The sequence below is a fragment of the Accipiter gentilis genome, chromosome 18 (assembly GCF_929443795.1).
Source record: "Accipiter gentilis chromosome 18, bAccGen1.1, whole genome shotgun sequence".
In the NCBI taxonomy this organism is placed as follows: domain Eukaryota; kingdom Metazoa; phylum Chordata; class Aves; order Accipitriformes; family Accipitridae; genus Astur; species Astur gentilis.
Window position 1 is genome coordinate 9666455 of NC_064897.1, and position 23201 is coordinate 9689655.

The 23201-nt window shown below is 39.5% G+C and overlaps 1 protein-coding gene across 3 annotated transcripts in view; it reads right to left on the minus strand.

Annotated features, from left to right (window-relative positions):
- Nucleotides 1-23201, minus strand: part of RASSF8 (Ras association domain family member 8) — an 87838-nt gene that overhangs the window by 23207 nt on the left and 41430 nt on the right. The window lies entirely within an intron of this gene.

The following is a 23201-nucleotide window of genomic DNA, read 5'->3' on the forward strand; positions in this document are numbered from 1 at the left end:
CCCCAGCTACTTCCTCTCCCCAACTCTCTCCCATGTGCTTTTTGTTCTCCCCTACCTTGCCTGAAGCCTCCTCAATTACATTGTTTGCCACGCATTGACCAAATTTTCCCCCAATTCTGCTTTTATCCTAATTGGCTGATGATATTTCGCTCTTTCAGATATTTAAGTGTAAAGAAAAATCCAGTATATATGCACATATACACACACACATCTATGCTACTATTTGGCTACCTCTTCACAGCTCATTTACAAACTACAAAAAGGCTGCAACTTCACAGAAGACCAGCAGAATTGATGAAGTGTGAAGGGCTTTTCTTGTATTTAAGAAAAAGAGATATTTCAAGCAGATACTTGCAAAACCTATCTATCCTTGACATAAGTGTTAAGTCATGAGAAACCCTTAGAGCTAAAATTAAGATGTTGATTTCAGCTCATTTCTAATCTTTAGAAGGTTCACAGCATCTGAAAGCAGCATGCACCTCAAATCAGGGCTAAAATCCTGCTGCAGCTGAAGCCAACTGGAGAATTTTGACCAACCACTTCAGTAACTTCCTGTTTCCCCCAACAAATAATCAGCATGTTGTTTAGTATACTTAAAAGTGAGCACACTTTTATTCATAGTTAGCTATAACCAAACATCCTCTAGAGTTTGGCACTTTCCCTTTATTTCTCATTCATTCTCTGTGCGCTATGGCCAAGTTGTGCTCCACGCCTTTCCCTGTTAGGACACCAGGTAGGGCTCCGAACAAAAAGGCAGCTTGTTTCACCCAGGTTGGAAGCTGTTAATAAGAAGTTAGTTAGTGCAAGCCAGGCTTGACTGAAAAAGAAAAGAAAAAACCCCAAAACAACAAACCAAAACTAAATACAAATAAGCCAGTTCAGCTACCCAGAAAGAGCTTATAAACCATCCCGAAGAGTGTGACAGTACCCACTGTGAACAGGGACGCATTTGGCACATCCTCCCTACCGTAAGAATCCTTGTGTAGAGCAAAGCAGCATTTTCCAGATGAAGATGACCGCAAACACAGAATTGGCTCCTGGAACCAAGCTAACTAGTATTTACCTCCTCCCTTAGACTGATGAAGGAGCAATATCCTACAAGATATACTGCTTCCTATCAATAAACGGGCAAAACCTTTCACGGTAGGTTCAAGTCAAGCTATCAAGTGAAACTCTTCTGCACACAAAATTTTACTAGAAAGGAACAGGTTATGGTTTTGAAATCAGTATACAACTTTCTGTGAAAAGAAAGTGTTTACACAGAGGTAGCATCCAAATTTTTTAGTGGGACTAAGCAATTTCCTCTTGTGGAGTGTTACTCTTTTGCTATTCCAGAAGAGCACTCAGAGATAATAAGCACTGCTTAAAACAAACAAACCACAGGTCCCACAACCATGAAGATGACAGTGTTGAGAATGAGCTTGAGAGAGAATTTGAGCACCAAGGAATTCTCCTCATATGAGACTGGCCCAAAGACAGTCTAACACATGTCTGTGGGAAACAGGCCAAAATCCAGATGCCACAAGTGATATCCAAGACACATGCAAACTATACACACACACTACCTGTGAGAGGACAGCAGCAATATGCAAGTTTATACAAACTCTGCACTACACGAGGTTGTTTCTAGCAGCAATGGCTGCTAGAGATCTTGCCTCCAGATAACCTAGAATTCCCCAGAAGTCCCAGTTTCCCAGACAAATGACTAGCTGACTTGCATCCAAGAACCCTCAGCTATCTAGTCCAGGAGCTGTTGCTTGCTTTGCAGTTTCTTCTTGTGCAATGCAGCTAACAATATGGTGGGGGAAAAAAATGAGGAAAAGAAACATTGTTTTGAAGCAGAGGATGCTACAATAGATATTTTCCCTAATTACAGAACATCCACCACCTCTCCTTGAGCTACAATCTTTACAGCACAGAAAAATCAAATTGGAAGTCTCTCTTCTCTTTGTATTGGTAGAACTGGCCAGAAAGAATTATTAACTTGTTTTCTTTTGGGGGTGGGGGAGTGACAAGAGGAAGTAAAGAATCCATCCACACTTTTGTCATAAATTTTATTAATGGCAACAATCAAGTGAGTTAATAGTTAAAATAATTCTTCCACTTTGAAAATTATACTTTTATCTTCAGTATTTTAATTCTCAGTCTGATCTCTGACTTCAGGAAGTGTGTTTGTCTTCAGGGCATCTTCTTCCCTCACAATGTTTTAATCTCTACCCTTGCATGTCTTGATTTTTCACTGTCTGCTGTTCTAAGCCACCTTTATCCAATACGTAATTTGTTTCCTTTTCAGACACACAGAAACAAGTGACTGCTATCTCAGAGGTCTCAGCACAATCTGTCTCTTCCTCTCCCCCCCCCCTTTTTTTTCCTCCCTAGCCAACAAAAGAGACAGAAGCTGAATCCAAGTCTTTGCTGTCCCTAGTGACCTTTAACAAGCAAGCTGAAGGCCACACCTGTATACCAGGATCATCCCCAAATTCATTAGCAAGGCATCGGTGCTCTTTCTCCACTGTCATCAATTAGCTTCATTAAGCTGGCTTATGATTACAGGCAACAAACTGAAGAAACCCAAGATACTATTTAGCAATGATTTAACTGCAGCACAAAACAGGACTCACCAGCTAGGGAGCTGCAGTACAGGAGATGAGGTAGCTAGAAAGCTTCATGATCACAGATTGTGTCTAAAATTCACATGCCTTCATAGAAAACAAAGTTCCAACCCTCTCTCAAGAATACAAATTGATGGCTGGAGTGTCAATTCTTTCAGAACCCATCACTACCTGTAACACCTTGTATCTTGACTCACAATTTTAAAGCCACAAGGCTTGGCCCAACTGTGTTCCATAACATTTTCAAATCACCACAAAACATTTGAAAGAAAAACAAACTAGCAGGTGAGCTAATGAAACAGATGGCTTATTACAGGTTCTTTTTATTTGGTCACTGTTAAGAACTTAACCTTGCATTTTTAACAGTAAGTTTGTTTCACACTCTCACACTTGAATTAATTCAACAGGAACAACAACTCTGAAATTAATACTCTCCTTTCCCCAAGATTAGATATAAAAAGCATCTGAACTCCACACAGACTTGAAGTACAAAAACCCAAGGGCATTTTGGAGATGGTGATAGCACTCAAGTGAGAGTCCGAAGGATCTTTGCTTCCACTAACTAGATTTCAGTCAGACAATTTCAAAGCAGCAGTTTAAAACTTAAGAGCATTATATTTAGGATATGCACCAGCAAATCAAAACAATATCTGATGCAGTGCTTAATTTCAGCTCTTGAGATAGGATTTATTTTGATACAAGTCTAAATCCAGTTCAAGCGGGCTTAATCACTTAATCCCAACCTTGAGTCTGTTTCAGGATTAGGACTGAAGTATCACCTGCAGGTGGTTTTACACAAAGCACTCTTTTTCCTCACTCTGTATTCCAGCTACTAACAAGTTTATCAATATGAAACATCACAATCCTACTATAGAGGCAGGACTGAACGGACCCATCCCAGAAAGCCTCACTGCTTCACCACTGTTCTAGCAAGGGTTGGATAGTTGGTAGCAGCACAGCAGAGGTTAAGACAGTTAGCAGCTAGGATGCATTTTATTCAGCAGCAGATGACCACTTTTCATCTTCCAGATATGTTAGGAGACTGCACTGCATATAAATTCTGTAACAAACAGCTCCAAAAAGTCATATGCATTAAACAAACATCTCGTGATTGATCATCTCAAGTCAACAGGCATACATTTACTACACTGTAATGTCTTCCAAAGCCCTATAAGTATTTGTTCTTCATTAGTATCAAACACATAGAGCATTTGAAAAAAATAGCAACCACAACTTTATTAACAACAGCAACATTAAGGGAAGTCATATTTATACATCTCTAATATGGTCTAAATACTGTGTGGGAGTGCAAGAAAACAAACAAAGAGCAGAGGAATAAGCAAGCTATTTCATTGTAGGAGAAATATTTAAATGAAAGCTACAATACACACAGCTTGCTTCAAAGTTGCCTTACACCTCTAGATGCCCTAGCTTCAAAGGAGAGAAAATAGGTCATTCTCTCAGCTGGTTTCAAGGAAGACACAGCCCCACCCGTTCAACATTTCCCTCTCCCCTTACGGATTGTCTGCAAACACTTAGAGCGAGTTGAAGGATTGATTGAAGACATTTGTGTGCAATTGCCGATATTTACACTAATGGCAATGAGGTCATCTGCTCTGTTTTGGCGAGAACTGGCTTAACTCTTGGTTTTGTAGAGCTGAATCTGTTCTTTACACTTCAGTCAAGCCCACATGCAATATTTGCTGTGCTTTGTCACTTGACTACAGCCACAGCTGTCAAAGTGAGGTGTTCCTTGGACTCCAAATGTGAACTGAGGGCAAACTTCATAAAGCTCAGAAAAACATACAAAAACCTTATTATACTTCCCACTTTTCAATATATAGACCAAAACACAGCACCCTCTTCCACTACATTTTTGGGAAAGTTGCATGCAAATAAGCCCATTTCTCCACTCCCATGCCTGCACTGGAAGATTCAGGAAATAAAAAGATCTTACAATTTAAATTATCTATTTAAATTTGAATTAGCTGAAGTTTTAAAAGTCAATTAGGTATATGGTTTAAAGCCATGGTACTACGTGACTACTGAAAAGAACTCTCACTAATTAAATGCAATTCCTGAAACAGAAATAAGGTGAGGCACTTTCAACATAACGGTTGTAAAAAATTATAATCTCAAAACTTTATTCGGAGAGCAGCTACATTATTCATTAAACATTATCTAAGAAAATTCAAGTCACTCTCCTGGCAATCTAGAAGAGTCTGCAAGACAGAAGAGAACATATTTCTACAAGGAGTCTTTAAACAGTTAAAGCAAGTAAGAAAAACGAGCGGGGGGAATCCATCCCTTTCTAAAATTTACACTTGGCTATACTTACTTCCATGTTTCCCCAAGCACAAAAGAACTTCTTTGCTTCTTCTATGCTGTTCAGAGGACTCAGCTGGATCACTTAAGTACCTCCCCTCTTTAGACAACTGTGAGCTTAGGTAATTTTATTTATTGGAGCAAAATCTGAGGTGATCGTAGTGCACAGCAATAGCTTGTAGACTAAAATACTCTAATTGCATTACTTAATTTCCATAGTCCTGCTTTCAGTGCTGTGGTGGTGCTACAGCCAGCTCCAAGCTAAGACTACACTGCTTTGGCCAACTGGCCACACTGCCTCAAAATGGATGTGGAAATGCAATACCTTCAGGAGGTGAGTATACTTCGGTATCTCTATTCAGCTGATAATTTTAGGAGAATTGTTACAAACTTCATACTTTCTAAACTACTAATTCTCTTAAGTTTGGCTAAAACTCACCTAAGAGGTCCAAAACTCACTGGGAGGGGCAAGAAGCGTAGAGATGAGTAACATCACTATAAACACGCTTCCCCTTGGGAAGCAGTCTTACAAAGATCACGTATGGCATTCATAGATTGACCCAGCAAAAACCTCTTTGGGAAAAACAGGTTTCTATGCCAAAAAATTGACAGCAAGTAAACAAAGGTCACAGTCTGCAATACCAATGGAAAATGGATGTTAGGTCAAATTCAATATAGCAAGAAAAAAAAGTTTTTCATTTTCCTGTTCCTATCTTCTTTCTCTGTTACAACAATTTTTAAGCCAGCACCACTTTCCACTTACCGATTCCCCCCATGTTTTCAGACACTGTCTACACTTTGTACCTTCTGAGATACAGCCTTTCATTACTGACCATGCAGTTACAGGCTTTCAGCTCAAGTCTTAATGACTACATCTTCCTCCTCACTGCACCCTCAGCAATCCCATCTTGTCCATTTGCCCAGAATGATGATGTCAGGACAGTTTTCTGGAGTCAGCAGACTTGCCAAAAGCAGAGTGTGCAAAAAAGCCCTCCCCTTTCTCTAGCACATCATATGCGATCTACTTATTTTCATTCAGGAAGTCTTGCCACACTCATCTCCACCCCTCTTATTTCTTGTATATTTTTCCAAGTGAACAGTACCATTTGATGGTTCATTTGTGAAAGTCACCTCAGACACGTGCATAGAAGAGAAACTCCACTGAGTTACTGGTTAAATCTCCTCATTATCCTCCCTCAAGTTCTCCCTTAACCTATTTCTGTACAGGGCCTACCAAAACACAATGGACGAAGGGGTGGCATATTGTGACTCTACTGCTTGTCATGCTAACTGATCTTATGCTACTCTCTCCATGTGCCCTACACACCTTGGGCAGAGCATACCTTCCTTTCACGGCCTTTTAGGGAGACAATGACAAACAGTGATCTGCTTAAAGAGCTCCTGGAAAGCATCCAGAAGATTGGCGACTTAATCAAGCCTTTGGGGAGTACTCTTGTCCCTCCAGAAGGAATTTTAACATCATTCCTGCTATCATGGTGGATCTTTACCATGTGTCTCTGAACTTAATTATAAGATGTCTGGGATGCCAGGCACTGGTACTGAGGAACATACAGTCCACCTCGGGTGCTCAGTAATGCTGTGTGAAGAGCTCAGGTGTTCATGTACTCTCTGGGCTACCATCATACTGCTTATGAAGTACAAAGTCTAGCTTGCATTTCTTTCTTGAAACAGAAAAAAAAAAAAATCAGAGATCCAATTAGGACATTTTTACTTTCTACTGCTCCTTCTTACCAAACTTAAAAAGAGAAGTATCCATTTCTGTGGACTCCTCCTCTCCACATAAAAACAGACGACAGGCTGTGTCATCTGGAGAGCCATTAGCTGCAGTGAATGAGTTAAACAGGGTTAAGGATTTAGAACTTTGCAACAGATCTTAACAAAAAGAGCCTGGCCAGTTTTCTTTTAAATGAGAAGTGGTTGCTGGGATTTCTAATCTTTATTGATATGCAGCTATGGAAGTGTACAATACCAGGTAACACTAGGCAGCCAGAATGGCTTATTAAGCACAATTACCTAGCAAGGAATCTAAATCCTGGAAAGAACTCAAGGGGGAGCACCCACAGAAAGTTTCTGCGAACTCTAAGCTAGTGAGCAATTAAAAACCTAAAATTATCCAAAATATAAAGCATTAACGAGTCCAGACATCCAAAACATGACATTTAAAGTAAAAAACCCAATTATGTAAGTATAAGATATCGGAAAAAAGAATTAAAGTCTTTTTTTTTTTAATGAGCAAATTGAAAAGCCACATTAAACATCAATGTCCAATTTGCCCATGTGCTTCTAAGCATCTTTATCAAAGAGAAGGTATCCATTCCTCTAAAGAAGGTTTTAGGCATTAGCAATCTCGGGGAACAGTTCAACATTCTGTGTGGTTTGGACATCTTTAGCACAGTTGTACATCAAGTTTTCTTGGTTTTCTGTGCAAAACAGAGTATAATAGAGTTTTACATCATATGCATGTAATGCAAGCCAGCTTGGGGGAAAAAAAAAACCAAACCAAAACCACAACCAAAACCACCACCACCCCCAACCCCATCTCTCCCTCCCCCAAAAAAACCCAGAACCGTGCAAGTCCTTGGGACATCTGTGTTACTGAAGAGGTGACAATAAAGGTCTATAGTTTCAATAGCAACTAATTTAAAGTTATTCACATAGCACATGTTTCTATGTGTTTCATATGTTCAAGCAGCCTTAATTTCCAGAGTGCCGAGGCCTCAGGCTCTGCAACTTCAATCACTTCAAGCACCTCAAATGGAGTGGCCCAAAACAGATGTACTCCAATGACTCAAAATTTTGATCTCATTTGCCAAGATCCCCATCCTCTGGCGTTTTTTTTCTTAAGGTTTTCACTGCATTTTTTCATTCTAAGGGCAAACAATCTTTGTGTTAATTATTTTATGAGTGAACTTCCAAGTTTTCCAAGGAATCCCTGGCAATTTAGTCACCTAAAGAACCCTCCTCCTGCTTTCTTCTCTCCTCATCTCAGTTACAGAAACAGCTTCTAGTGTCACCATCCTTCCTCACAAAATGATTGCACTGTAACAAAGTCCAACATGCAAACAACAGGATTCTGAAACCAACATTGATTTAAGTCTTCATGATCTTCTCCCTTCTCCTTCCTTTCTTCCGCTGTGGAAACAATGCAGCCATTGGCATTGACAGAGCTGAGCAACCTCCACAAGAGCAGAACAAGGCAATATAATAATTGAAAGCATATCCTGCAGCTTGATAGGTGTACAGACAACACATGCAATTGTTATGATCAGCTTATACTAAAGTCCATTGTAAACTATATGGGGAATATATTAGGATGGTTACAATAATTTAATTGTTATCTGCTAGAAACCAAGTATGGCAAATCAGGCATTGTAACAGAATTTGCAATGGCACTTTGCACTTCATGATTCTGCTTCTCAATATTAATTCAAAACCAGGAGAACTGGTTTGCTCAAGCCTTTATCATTTGAGTGAAATGTTCTTGCATAAGTAATAAGTTGTGCACATAAAGGTACCCCATGTTGAAGTCCCTTGAAGGGTATTACTAGTCAGAAACAGCCATGTTCTGTAGAGATGCAGTTGCACATCTCTGAAAAGGAGGCACTGGGAAACACAGGAATGCAAAGCAGCAGCCTTCCACTGGGAATGGGAAGATCCCAGACTGTCCCTGAGCCCCTAGAAGAGACTTTCAGCTCCACTGTCTACAAGCTAGTGTGACTGTTCATTCAACTCCTGCTCAGATTTTGGCTAACACACAGCTCACGCTAAGGCCTGATGTATGCTGGGAGCAGCACCATTAGGTCAAAGCAAGGGCAACACGTAGGCAGGACACAGTGACCAGAAAGAGCTAAAGGTCATTATGCAGTCATTATCTTCTGCAGCTTGCTGTCTCCTGCAGCCATAATCCATGCATACTGCTTGTCTGGTAGTTTCTTCAGAATCTGCTAACTTGTGGAAACAGTATAGACCAAACTTCCAAGCTGGAAGGTATAAATGCGTCAGGTCACCCAAAAAGCTTTTGAAGCGGATCCAACAGCAGCTGGACTGCTGAGGCTTTCCTGCTTCCTGGTGATACATGGGACGCCTGCACCATGACAGAGGAGAAAGGAGGAGCACTCTCAGTCAGCTAGGTAACTATATAGGTGCACAAGTTACAAGTTATCAGTTGCCAGTTACAAATTTGAGAACTTGTGAGTTAGAAACCTCACAAGTTAAGTGATGAACTAGTGAATTCACGTGTTAGACTAGTCTGTGAAAAGGGGATTGAGCCCTTATGTTTTTTTGTTTTCTTTCCTAATGAGATCATAAAATAAAGCTTAATTTACAGAGTTATGTTGTCCTATAGATTTGAGGGATTCAAATGGACCATGACAGCTACATACAGATAAGAGAAAAACAAGCTCTTCACAATGTTCCATACAAAGTTTTGGTTTCCTCTTTTTGCTTTCAGAAGCTATATAGTTCAGCAACATTTTTAAAAGAAAGGATTAAACCTGCTCTCAATAGAAGAAATCCAGTCCCCTGACCTAAAGATCACATTAAGGTCACTTAAAGTGTTTTCACCACAACCTGAATTTGAGTGCAATTCCCTCCTTGACATACTGACCAGCCTAAACTTTAACCTGGAACAGCTACTATCATTGCTTGAGAATTCATCTGTGTGCATGCAACCAGCATAGGCAATGGTAGATAGCAGTAGTTTGGATTTCTCTGTAAAATGAAATCATGTTGCACCTGGATTGCAAAAAGTAAAGTACAATCAAAACTTTCAGCTCTTATTTTCATGCTTGGAGAGGAAGCAGTTTGCTTTCACTGCAATATCTGCATCCTTTGTAGGTGGCCAATCTGTTGTCCTCCCAAGGGAAAAATTCTGTGCATGGAAACTTATGAGTTTCCAACCCTCTATGTGGGAGTAGTCCACAGAAGAGAAACCCTTTAATTAAAAATGACTTTGGAGCTTAAGTCCTGCTTGTTCAACTATTTGCAGTCCTTCCACTTACAAAAGCTCACTGGGATCCTAGATAGAAGAAGCTGAAACACTTCGGCTGAACTAACCAAACTTGAGAGCTTTCAATATTGGTAATACATTTTCTTGCTTTAGTAGTGTTTTAATACTGGGTGTATCCATAGATAGAGTATAATACCACCAAGCTATTTCTGAAATCTTTGCTTTCACAAAGGTAAGGCACATTCAACTACAGCATAAAGCTATACTCATACAATCTCATGCCTTTTACTGGAGAAATAAAAAGCTAGAGAACGGTATCACTTTATCTGAATTCCACTGCTAGGGCTGGGGTCATACTGTTTCCATGTGCAAACACCATGTGGTATATCCTGAACTTTGCTGACAAGAAGCAATCTAATACTAGACTTCTGAATCCTAAACAAACAATATTGTAATCCACTGTCAGCTGCACAATAACTGCTGTGCTCTGTCAAAACATACTTTTAAGGATAAACATGCCAAGAAAACCTGCAGGAAAAAAGATCAGATACTAGCCCTGCCTGAGTTCTAATGATTTCTTCCACATGCCATCACTCCTCAAATATTACACTTGCAGAAATGCAAAAGCAGATGGGGGTATGAGTTCTTACCTTCACATCAAAACAAATACACCGCTGTCTGAGCACTTTGAAGAGTATTATTTAGAGTAGCAGTGTCAGAACAGATATCTGAGCAGCATGGTTTCAAGCTTGAAAACAAACTCCAGTTGATAGCACTTTAACTTCCAGAACAGACAGGAAAGCTTTAGAAAGCAGCATTTAAGACAGCAATGAATGACATTGACTGGAAGTGACTCTGTAGGGTTACATCCTCTGGTACCAAGACAGACCAAGAGGAAAACTTCCTTACAGGCACACTAGACATTGCTATATTCTTTCCTGGCTCCAGGAATGGATTTCATAAAACCTGCAGCACCAGAGCTCCCTACCCAGTGTAGCAAAAGCACAGCCACCGAGTGTCAGTGTGCCCAAAGGACCCCCCGACCCCCAAAGCAGATGCAGCTGCAAACGCATCTTTCGTGTTCAAGCTCTTCAGTCAGGCTGGGTGCAGATGGGGAACATTCACAGCTCAAAGCCCTTCTCAGGAATTTTAGTACCTAATTCTGTCCTTTGGGTTTGAATACTAGACCCAGGGACAAGGAGGAGACTACACGAGTAGCTCCGAGCATCTACCCCTGAAGCGGGAGAGCAGGGTTCTAGCCTTTTCTTTGTTTGAAGGGCCTCAAACCCCATCTTTTACTTTCAGATAAGCATTATGGTAGATGACGGCATGTATCCTTCCTCTTGTTGTCATGGAGCCAAAAAAAACCCCAATGTACATGAGACTGCGGAAAAAACAAGAGGGATTTTAGCTTCACAAATCTGGTAATTAAAGGCATTCTTATGGTATGGAACAATTTTCAGTTCTTAATACTGCTTACAGAGTTTGGATTAAAAAAAATCCTTTCATAGAAATGCGTACACAGTCCCAGCAGCAAAGACGAGAACTCAAGCAGCTCACACTGTAGGTTTCCCAAGGCACAGAGAGAAAAGTATGCATCAGGGTCTCCAGTACAGTACCACCAGGTGAATATTAGATTAACTTTCAGAGGGTGAAACACAAAAGCCATCTCTCCAACACTCTAAAAGATCAACAGTGACTAAAAACAGGACTAGATGTATAACCCTGCATCAGCTATTCAATAACAGGAAAAAAAGGAAAGTTAAGCTTTTATATAAAAAAAAAAACCAAGCCCCACAATCATTTAGTATTCTGAAAGCATTAACCCAAGGGAGGAAAGAAAGCCTGAAGACAGACACACCTTTATACTAAACAAACTGAATATGTAATTCACTGATAATCTTTTAGATTTTCAGTATTTTAATATACCACAGGGACAGCAAATTTTGAAGAAAGAACACTGCAAAATATAACAGTGTTTCAGCTTCATTTTAGGACATGCTTTGGACAAGTGCTGGATCATCTAGTCCAGTCTCAGAAGTTCTCTCCAACCTAAATTGCTCTATGATTCTTATCACCTGTCAACATACAAGGGCAGGTTAATATAAACACATGCATATTAATCAGGAAGTTAAACAGTCAGTGTTTAGCTTACCTGAAGCAACTTCTAAGTCATGGATCAAGTAAGACTGACTGTTCTAATTAATCAGCACCACAAACTGTTATTAAGTTCTGATTTCAGCATCCAGGGAGCAGTCAGAACAGTTAAACCTTCCTTCCCGTTATGCTAATGGATAACGACTAGGATTTCTTGCTTCCCACACTTCTTGTGATGTTGCAAGATCAGAGGAAACGTAGAGTCCAGTACAATATAATTGGTAGATAATGTTCAGGCTCCAATCTTTTTCTTTTTTTTTTTTTAAACTTTCTTGCAGAGGTCAGGTTGCCCTTCAAGTACTTCATGAAACAGGATTTTGCCTTGAAGCTCAACCCTAGTTATCTAATCTATAGCCAGTTTTAACCTTGAAGTTGTCTCTGTCAGACAGAAGTGCCACAGATGTTGCTTTGCCTTGGCCCAAACACCATGGTAGAGAGCACTGGTTTTCTCAAACGGAAGGAGTCTACCACAGAACAAAGTTATTTCCACACTCACTGGAAGACAACAGATTCCCCCTAAAACTTTTGAAATAGTCCGGCATGAAGAAATTTTTGTTAAACAGAGCTTATGAGATATGCACAAAACTTTCTTAACCTACTTACGTCCTGTGGCATTAGCACCAGCTCATAGCAAGAACATGTGGAAAGAGACTAAAATTGCACCAGTGAAGGTGCAGACTGAGCTTCAGGCTCCGAGATCCTTAAAACTGGCCTACGGCAATACTTTTCTAGAGACTACAGGAAATCTCTTGCAGAGGTCAACCTACAGTCTTAATATTTAGCCAGCACTGGCACTCAAAAAACCCCCAAAACCCACACTCCAAATCCTCTGCGTGACTCCTGAGAGAACATAAAAATCAGCTAACAGGCCACAATGAGTAATTACACACAGGTATTTACTCATTGCAGCAAGAGAAAGCTGAAGAAAATGCCAAACTGTAAGACATAATGTAAAGCCTAATTAAAAATAGGAAACCTTAATTCAATTCAAATCCAGTTTAGCACAAATCACTGCCAATGGAGCTTATCGTCTAAACTGTCAAACAGGCACAACCTTCCTCTCACTTAATGGAGGAATCAATCCAAGTAGGCCAAACGTCAGATGTCAGCAAGCGCAGAGTACGGGATAAAGTAATGAGACACACAAGTTCTATTAAATTGTGAACATAATGAAAACCAACCAGAACTGCTAAGGGAACACTGCAATGCTCACATCTTCCTAGCTTAAAAACTAGAGAATTCAGCATCAGAAACACTTGCCCAAGCTTACCAAGACATATACACAGCTCAACCCCCAGTCTACCTCTGTGCTTTTAGAAACACTCTTTAAGAGGAACTATTACTACTTTACTCCCCTTTATTTAAAAAAAAAACAAAACAAAACAAACAAAAAAACCCCACTAAAGAAACTTAGACCATCTTGTGTATTCCTAAAAGCTTTCAAGTGAGTGGATACCACATCCATTTGACTAATAAGCACTTCTTCTCAATGTTCCTAAGTTTCTGTGCAAACTTAGCAGGTAAAGCACTACTGGTACACCTAGGAAAAGGTTATGCTATTACAATGTCTGCACATGTCTTTATACCCATTTATACCTTTTTTATACCCCTGCAAAGGAGTCTACTGCAGCTCAAGAGCATGTTTTACCAATGCTATGCACATCTCAGAACTGAGGCAAAAAAACCCAACCATGATGGATTCAGTTTAGAACCTCTAACAGAATATACTTTACATGTCACAGTAAAAAGATAATCTAAACCACTTGTGATAGACTATGACATACAGGTCCTTTTCCATGTTATTTTAAAACCTCTATTTTTCTTTACCTGTAAAGAACTTCCATAACATGTTATTGGCACTGGTGATTTAAGTAATTCTGTAGGTACTTTTGACATATCTCCCAGGAAAGTAAAGGCATTTGAGATTCTACTATAAAACTGCATTACCACCTATATTTTCTAGATAAAGTTCTCTTTCCAGTTCAGCCATAGCTTTTGCATCAACTGCACGTAGGGTAAGACTTATATAGCCACTATGGAATTGAAAATGGAATGTTTAATAATATGTTACTCGCAGAAATCTATATTTTCTCCTCAGACCACACAAGCTGTGAGACAGAAACTACTGCTACTTAAAAGTTATTTTTCTCAGGGTTCCCTGCATTCACATTTAAGTTTTATATTTTATACAGCTATGCTTCAGTGAAGAAAATGAGGTTCTTAAGCTATGAAGACAGCAAAGATTCACTCCCCACCCCTTACCCCCCCCAAAAAACCCAACCCTCTAAAGAAACTCTTTAAGGGTATATTGAAGAGATTGAACTAGAGACTGTCAACTACACAATATGCTGCTGATGTCTTTAACCTTTATTTTCTTCTAATAAAACCACTGTACTTTCTACTACAAGGTTGGTCTTTCAGATACAAAATAAACAAGGAAAGGCAATTTCTCTTGCTCACCAAATTAAGTAGATTTCAACACCAAGATGTGAAACTGTCTTAAATCTTACCCAAAAGCCTTCATTATACATATTCAACAGAAGCTAGGTTATCAGTACTACTTCAAGTATTTTTGTTTAGTCATTACTCTGTTGAGAGAAGTATCTTAAGATATTTTGTTTGGAAGTTAAGAAAGTACTAACTCCCCCAGGACCCCAGCACGCTAGGGTGGGAGAACAGAGCATTCCAACCAGCATCCAAAGAGCTCTGAAGACCAGGGATAGCATGGAGATTCAAAATGGATATTAGGAAAAACTTTCCTGGGAGGGTAGGGCAGCCCTGGAACAGGCTAGCCAGGCTGGTTGCAAAAACTTCTACCTCTGTAGGTTTTCAAGACATGGACAGACCAAATCCACAGCTGACTTTATACTGTGTTGGTGATGGTTCTGTTTAAGTAGGATGTTGGACTACATGACCTCCCAAGGACCCTTCAAACCAATACTTTGTATGATTATGTGAAAAAGGTGAGAAAAGTACCTCTAAGGGAAAGGGGATTACGTAGCTTGCATGTTCTGAATAGTAGGCAAAGGTTTATGACTTTATCTGACAAGGACTCCCAACATTATGTTGTCTTTCAGAATCAATAAATAAATCATACAAACCCTTCCAAAAAATCTTTGATAACACTACGTTTGGCAAAGATGCTTCTCATGTGGCTGAAATGACCCTGTTAACATGCACATAAAGCATGTAAAGATACTCGACAGATTTGCAAAGGCATTTTTGTCACACCTGAGTTTGAGATTCTGTACTACCTTGTACATTTATTTGTACCTCCAGCTTGTACTGTCTACATATACACAAAATCAGGAGCTGAGCTAGAGCACATACAAGCATATTGGCCAGCAAATCATAGTGATGAATGCATAACTAATGTATGGCATGGCAGAACGTAGCTTACACATGCTTTAGACATGGACTGCCAGAGTGCTTTCAGCAACAGAGAAGTATGAGCAGTGCCTCACCTTTAATATGGCTCACATACTGAAGTCAAGAAAATCATACAGGTTTACTGAGAGAGTGAGTAGAGAAGTAAGCTGACACCACAAGACAACAAAAGGTACACTTTAATATATCTCATGGTTCTCACATTCACTTATATGCCATGACTTCTATTCCAAAGAAAGGAATGGAGAGTGCAGTTGTGTGGAAGGGAGAAGATGCACAGGCCACACATGCTGCACACAGTTTTTACAGCTAGCTGGGAAACAAGCTACTCCACACCACTGCCTACCTCCAAAACTGAACAACTCCCATTTTTCCAAGACATCTGATCTGAAAAAAACCATCATCACTGGTTACACTGAAATGCCAAGGCCATATTAATCGCTACATTAAATTTCTTGAATAAAGCCTTTGTTTCTATATTTAGAAGTCTGGCAAGCTTCTTCCACCTATTTTAGATTATACTTGGAAATACTTAAAAATGGTAAATAAGCTTCATCCTTCCAGGGCCCTCAGCAGAACAACATGTTTCAGCTTCCTGACTGTGCATCTACTTCAGATGCAAGTCTTCTGATGTTTATATAATTATTTGACCAGAGCCAACCAACAAAACAATTTGTTTGTGCTACAGGAAGAGCATTAATGGAATTTTCTCTTCCATTACTATTATAGCTGTCTAAGCCTCTCAAAAATCAAGTGCATTTCTGAAGTTTTACATTTCTAAACCAAGTTAAAAACTTGCTGAAGAGCACTATTTCCAGAGAAAAACGCTTGAACCTTATTTAGAAGTGTGCTCACCACTGATCCATTAAACAAAAATAAAATGCAATGAGTTCTGGCAACCTAACACTTTGCTTCCCTTCCTTCCTAATAATCCAGCTCGATGGGAAAGCCTGGGAATGAAACAAATAGCTGAAAAAAAAAAGGGGGGGGAGGGGATGTGGTGGTGATAAAATGCCTTAGTTTTTAATTTTTCTATTTTGAAAAGGACTTTGCTGCTAAACTGAAAAAGACCACTCAAAGTAATAATTCATCACCCAGCACGAAGAGACACATAGAACCACAGAATACTTGTTTTTAGAAGCAATCTGGAATCTTAACCTTCTGGTTTTGTTTGAAAGCACATGGGTCTTCAGTCGTTTTTTTGTGATAAAACAAAGCCTTGCTATATGAAATTTAAAGGGGTGCTTTGTCCAAAACATACTAATCCTGTTACAGGTGACAAGTGTCAGACTTGGCCAGCTCTGTGACAAGCAGTGTGGTTCTACAGCTTCCTGGAGAAGCTGTGAGACTTCAATTAGAAGTCTACTCAGAGCTAGGAAAGGTTATACAAAAGAAACCTGAAATTACTTTTAAGAGTACAAAGCTAGACTTAAAGAATGAAGACAGGCATCCATGTTTGTCTTCCTATTTAGTGATGAATGAGGTGAATATTAACTCAAAGGTATTTGTGAGATTTCTGGAGATTTGACAAATGAGATAGACTTTAAATTTGACTCCATTTAGCTGCTATTTTTTCTTCCTCACTTCAAGATATCAATTACTACAGCAGGTTTCCTTAATAACTAAAACTCAAAAGGTAAACTTTTAATTTCTTTAAAGCCTAGAAATTCTCATTTTTAAACATTGCGAAACTATCCTTTGCAGGAAGCAGTCTACAGAATTGCTAAACCTTCATAGAAAAAAGAAACAAGATTGTATCAGAATGACATGCCTCAAAAAGCAGTTTCTTTCCTGCCAGAGAGAGAAATTACTAATGTGCATTGCAATTAGTTCAAAAATCAATACTACCTTTGCAGTTGCAGGCTGGGAAGACTAAATTTTTAGTTACTGCTATGCAAACATCAAGTCAAAAAACTTGGAGCTGTTGTAGCTGTTGTTAGAGGTTGGGTACTATGCACATATTTTTTCCTCTCAACTGTTTAATGACTATATATCATTAAACACCCATCCAGTGAGGTCTTCTACATCTTGCTACTACAAACAGTAGAACATTAAAGAATTCTCTAGTGATCAATAAATTAATAAAAACCAAACTATGACCTCAAAAAGGTCAGTCAGGCTAGCTTTAAATTTTGAGTCCACAGGAAACACATGATCCCATTCTTTTCACTGCTCTACAGAAAAAGCCTAGCCAGCAAGTGCAGCAGTGAGAGGATGCAAACCTTGCCAAAGCTCAATGAATTAATGAACAAAAGTATGAAACAGTTTGCCTGCAACACCAAGGGCTTGGATGCGGCGACCCGTGTCCCAAGTAAAGAACTACTCAAACATTTTTGAAGCAGAACAGCTAGGCTTTCCTGTCTCTTCACGCAAGTGGCATTTCTACATGCCACCCTCCCCGTCATTTATTATCAATAGTTCTGTCCTTGTTTCCAGACGTACTGTCTTCACTTACATTCCATTTTCAGCTTGCCCTCAGTTGGCAAGAAAATGATGAATCCCAATTCTGAAAAACCACTGGCAGAATTACTATTTTTTTAAACATAAGACCAGTATATTTCCTCAGAAACATAGTCATAGTATTCAACTTTAAATGCATTTCAGAAACTTGAAGTACAGTTGCTACAGATATATCCAGATCTAAATGATTTGTTTACAAGATCTGAGTTTTATGCAAGGACGAATTCATATAGGACAATAAGAAGGGGAAGGAACATCAAAAAGCTACATGTAAGAAAAATGTGAGCAAGTAAGGAAAAGAAAAGAAACAGATGCACACATCATGGTATCATCAACTTCAGCTATGCTATCCCACCAGTCCGAACAAGTGCAAGGTCATTAAAGAGCTGCAACACAGATAGCAAGGGAACAAGAGGTACATTGTGCAGCGTCCAACTCGTAGTGGGGAATGGAGAGACAGAAGAGATGAAAAGCATTTCTTGTAATCCAAAGAATGCAGCAAAATTCAAGGATCCCAGTGATAACATTGTCGAAGCAAGCTCAGGTTTTTTTCTGTACTGACTCAAAGACAGTATGAGAAAGGTATATACACACAGTAAGATGAAAAGTGCAAGCAAAGCAGTGAAAATGCAAGAGGCTACATGTTTCCCTTGAGATTATTTCTCACCTCAACCAGAACTTCCTGGCCTGTCAGAAAAACTCTACCTGAACCAGAGATCCTTTTAAAGAGCACCTGGGAACTTGTCCCATCTCTTCATTCCTTTCAGTAGATACCAGCAGCAAAGATTTGGGGGGTGGGGTGGGTGAAAATCACAGCAAGATCGATCAATGAGGTATTTTCTGATTCATGACCCACAGCATTCAGATAAAAAAGAAAATCCACTCAGTTTACATGGCAGAAATACGGTTCTGGAAGGCAGCACACTGAGGTTTTTGAGTCCAGCCAGTAGCAGAAGTATCTCTTGGCTCAGGAGGGTTAAAGACATCTACTTCATACACAACACTGGCCACAAAACACTAGCAGTTACTCACAGCTGGAGGACACAAATGAAGTCTCAATGCTCAAACACCAACAAAATCTGGGTTTGTTGCTTATTAAGCTTCCCAGAGACTGTAATATCTCCCTTTTTGTGTTTGGAAACCACATAAAGTGGTAACCAGCTAGAAAACTTTTGTAGGTCATTCAAATGGAAGGGAAAAGGCAGCTCAGGAAAGCAGTACTATACACTATGCTCCTGATCCAGCAAGAAATTATTACACAAAAAAAAAAAAGTAGCATGCTACTGGTGAAAGCCTCCAAAGTATCTCTCAAAACACAGGTTTTTGTCAACTGTATTTTAAGATTTTTGTGCAAGTTAAATCAATTTAGAGATCTCCACTTAACTTTAAAGAACAAATAAGTCTATAATTATCAAACAGGTCAATTTTTGTCCATTTTCCATATTTAAAGTTGTAGAAGAAAAAGTTTCTCAAAGAAAGTCACTCCTCTGTTGAAATCAACTGGAGACATGACTAAAATTCTGATTTATCAATTGAAAAAGTTTCATGAGGTGTAGGGGTCCTGGACCACCTACTATTCACAAAGAACCTTGTCCTGAACTACTGCTTTTCTAAGCTGTAAAGACAATTTCAGAGAATCTACAACACCTAAAGGCTGTAAGAAGAGGCATACTGGGCCAAGACCAGATGTCAATCCAGCCCTGTAAATCTGTCTCCAACAGGGATTCATCACTCTAAGCAGGTCACTGATACTGACCTTGCACAGTGGATCTTTGAAGCCCCTGACAGAAAAATCCATCACCCGAGGATGACTAAGATTTTTCACCATCTGGTGATATAAACCACATTTTTTCTGACTAGCAGCAGCTTACCTTTGCTAGTAAACAGTTCAAAGGCAATTACTACTGCGACTGACATTCAAAAGGAAACCGTTTGCACAACTACAAAGTCTCACCACAAGAAAGCAAGCTGTTGTACATGACTTTCATGAAGCAACTGCAGAAGTGAGGAGGGTAGTGGCCCTCTGGAGGAACATGGAGCAGGACCTAAAACCTTGGCTGATGCACTGTGGAAAAGATTGAGACCTTTCCTCAGTAAGCTAGAAGACAAGCAACATATTGGACATTAATATTCCTAACCCATAAAAATAAAAGGAACAAGGAGTCATAACAAATGCTTAGGGAAGAAAAAGGCTGCAAGAGTTAATTTATAGTTCTCCTGAAAGCCTTGTTGGCTTCCAACTGGTCCCAGCTCCTGTACTCACAGGTATGACTTGTATTTATTAGCCTCAGCTGGATTTCTCTTCCACTCTTCAGTCTCCACAGCATCATGGCAAAGAGTTCCACAAATCTAATTCTTGTGGTATGCTTTTTTGTTTGTTCTGAACTTGGTTCCTATTAGCTTAATTTGATGTCTACTGGTTCTTATGCTGCCAGAGTGAATAAAGTCCTGCTTGCCTTCATCTCATTCATGATTTTGTAGGCTCCCCTCACTACATGAAGCTGCCTTTTTTTTTTTTTTTTGACTGAAAAGTCCTAGCTTGCTAAATTGCTCCTATCTCTCATCACCCTTACTGTCTTCCTCTAAGCATTTTCTAGTTCTACTGCCTTCTCTCTGAGGTTAGGGAACCAGACTGCAAAGACTAATCAAAGTTTGTTGGAACCACAGATTTGTATATGGGTATAATGTTATTTTTCTTCTGTCATTTTATTTACTGATCAACACTGAATAAAAGTGGATTTATCTTTTTTTTTTTTTAGTACAGAAATCTATTACAACTCCATGATTTCATCCTGGAAGAAGTGTTTTATTAAGCCACATACTACAAGCTGACCCTTTGCCTTGTGCCTCAAAATAAACAGCAAACTGAAGTCACATAATAACAAGTTAGACAAGTGATGTTTATGAAGAAAAAATTCAGTTTATTCAAAACAAATGAAGGTAAATAAATAACTCTCCCCATATGAGGATGGGCAAGCACCATCTTGACAAATTTTCAGCAGGCATATACCTCCTGTTCTCATACAACAAAATCATTCAGAGAGCATAATTCACATGGCTCATTTCTAAGTGACAAATAGAGGAGTGACACTTAGTCACCTGGCAGCTAGCCACAGACTTGCTCCACTGAAAGGAATTTACTCAAATAATAGTCACAAGAAATACTTAAATATTTTAACTTGGCAGAAGAAAACCGGACTCAATACCACCACACTCACTTTTGTGTGTGTGTGTCAGTTGCGGATAGCAATTAATACTCTGGAAAAGTCTGCTTTAGAAATGATCAGCTGATTTATATATTAAAGAGATTCGTAACATGCCTAGAGTGTGAGACTGAAAGTACTTTAATGAATAACCAAAAAGACCTCCCAAATACAGGATAACTTAAGACAGTGCCAGTCTCTAGAGATAGACTCCAAGACAGCACAGTATTTTTAATGCTGTACATCTGTATGTATGCATACACACACATATCTAGAATCATAGAGTTGTTTAGGTTGGAAAAGACCCTTAAGATCACTGAATTCAACTGTAAACCTAACACTGCCAAGTCCACCACTAAACCACGTCCCCAGGTGCCACATCTACACGTCTTTTAAATACATCCAGGGATGGTGACTCAACCACTTCCCTGGGCAGCCTGTTCCAATACTTGATAAACATTTTAGTGAAGAAATTTTCCCTAATATTCAATCTAAGCCTCCCCTGGCACAACTTGAGGCTATTTCCTCTTGTCCTATACAATTCAGCAAAGCTCCTATAGAGTATACAGAGTGCATTTTATATACGTGTATACATATTTCTACTAGTTAACATTCTTCACTATATTAAAGACAATGAAAGTAAATACTTTCATAGTCGTGCAATATTACTGCCTATCCTTTCAGGGCTGGAAGGACCACCAATGACGGTGTGCTTCCACCTTTCCTGTAGTAAGAAAAAGCTGCTGTACCTTTACGCTTGCCTGTACTTCAGACACACAGAACTTAACCTTGAGACAAGCTATCATTTTGGCAAACAATCAAAGTATTTTGTCCTGTTTAGTTATACCAGTCCCTCACCTGCTTCAATTACCAATAAAATACCACTACAAAATATTGTATTTGCAATAGAAGTCGTTGTAGAATGGTATTCTACACAGGAAAATGCTGAAGGAGGTGTGATTGGTATAGAAGTCTACCACTTAAAAGCTTACATATGTACATAAGACACATTAGCTTTAAGAGAGGCCCATGAACCGTGACAAGCCAGAAAATAAACTGCTTATTCTGCTTATGGACTCCAGAAGAGTGAGGTTCCCCCACTTGCTTCACTAACATCATTTACACCAAAAAACAAAGGACTCAGAAATCAAAGCAATATGAAAAGTAATACCAATACATAATCTGACAGGATCTATTTTTATAGTGTTTAATTCCAAGTTCTGATATTTCCACTACATTAAACATTAATCACATTGTCAGGAAAAACATTATCTGCTACTGTTTTCTTTTCCTCACATCTCTTCTGGATTTTTGGCAACGTCTTGACTTGCCAAACTGAGGATGTCTCCTTATCACCAGCAGTGTTTTAAATGTATGCTCACGTTAAGAATGGGAAACAGTTGGACCACAGAGTTGTTGGGGGTGGAATGGGGGGTGTTTTATGTACTCACAGTACTTCTCCTGCAGAACTTCTATTTGAAGAAAAAAGAAAATGTCCCCCCCTCCAAACGAAGTGAAGACTCCAGATACTCCAGAACCCTATCAAACCCAACGGGATGGGAGCCCTCTGCTCAGAGCACATCCATGCCACAACCCAAGAGGCAGCTGCAGCCTGCAGCCCCCAACAAACCCATGTGCAGCCACAGCCGATTGCCTGACCTACAAGTCACCTACCAGCTGTTGCTGGCACTGAGAGCTGCTGCACAAGAAGGCCTGACAACTAGGGGAGCCAGGGACAAGAGTCTCCTCTCATTCAGGGCACACTCCTCATCAGCAGAGTTTGCCTTGGGTCTCCCTCTTATACAGCTGGTGGGGGCATATACTTGGGGATCACATCATCACAGGAGAGAGAAACTTGGCAGGACCATTGCAGGTCTGCTCCAGAACACAACCGTTTTGAGAAAACAGATGTTGCACAGAGCAGGAGAGCTGGGATCTTGCTCAGATTTCTAATCTTAGGAAGAAAGGGGGAGTGATAAATATGTATTTATGAAGTTCTTTAAGCTTTAGAATTCTTGGCATGCTTTATGTGCAAGTACTTTCAGAAGGGAAAAAGAAAACTCTTATTTGAAGTTTTTTGGTCGTACC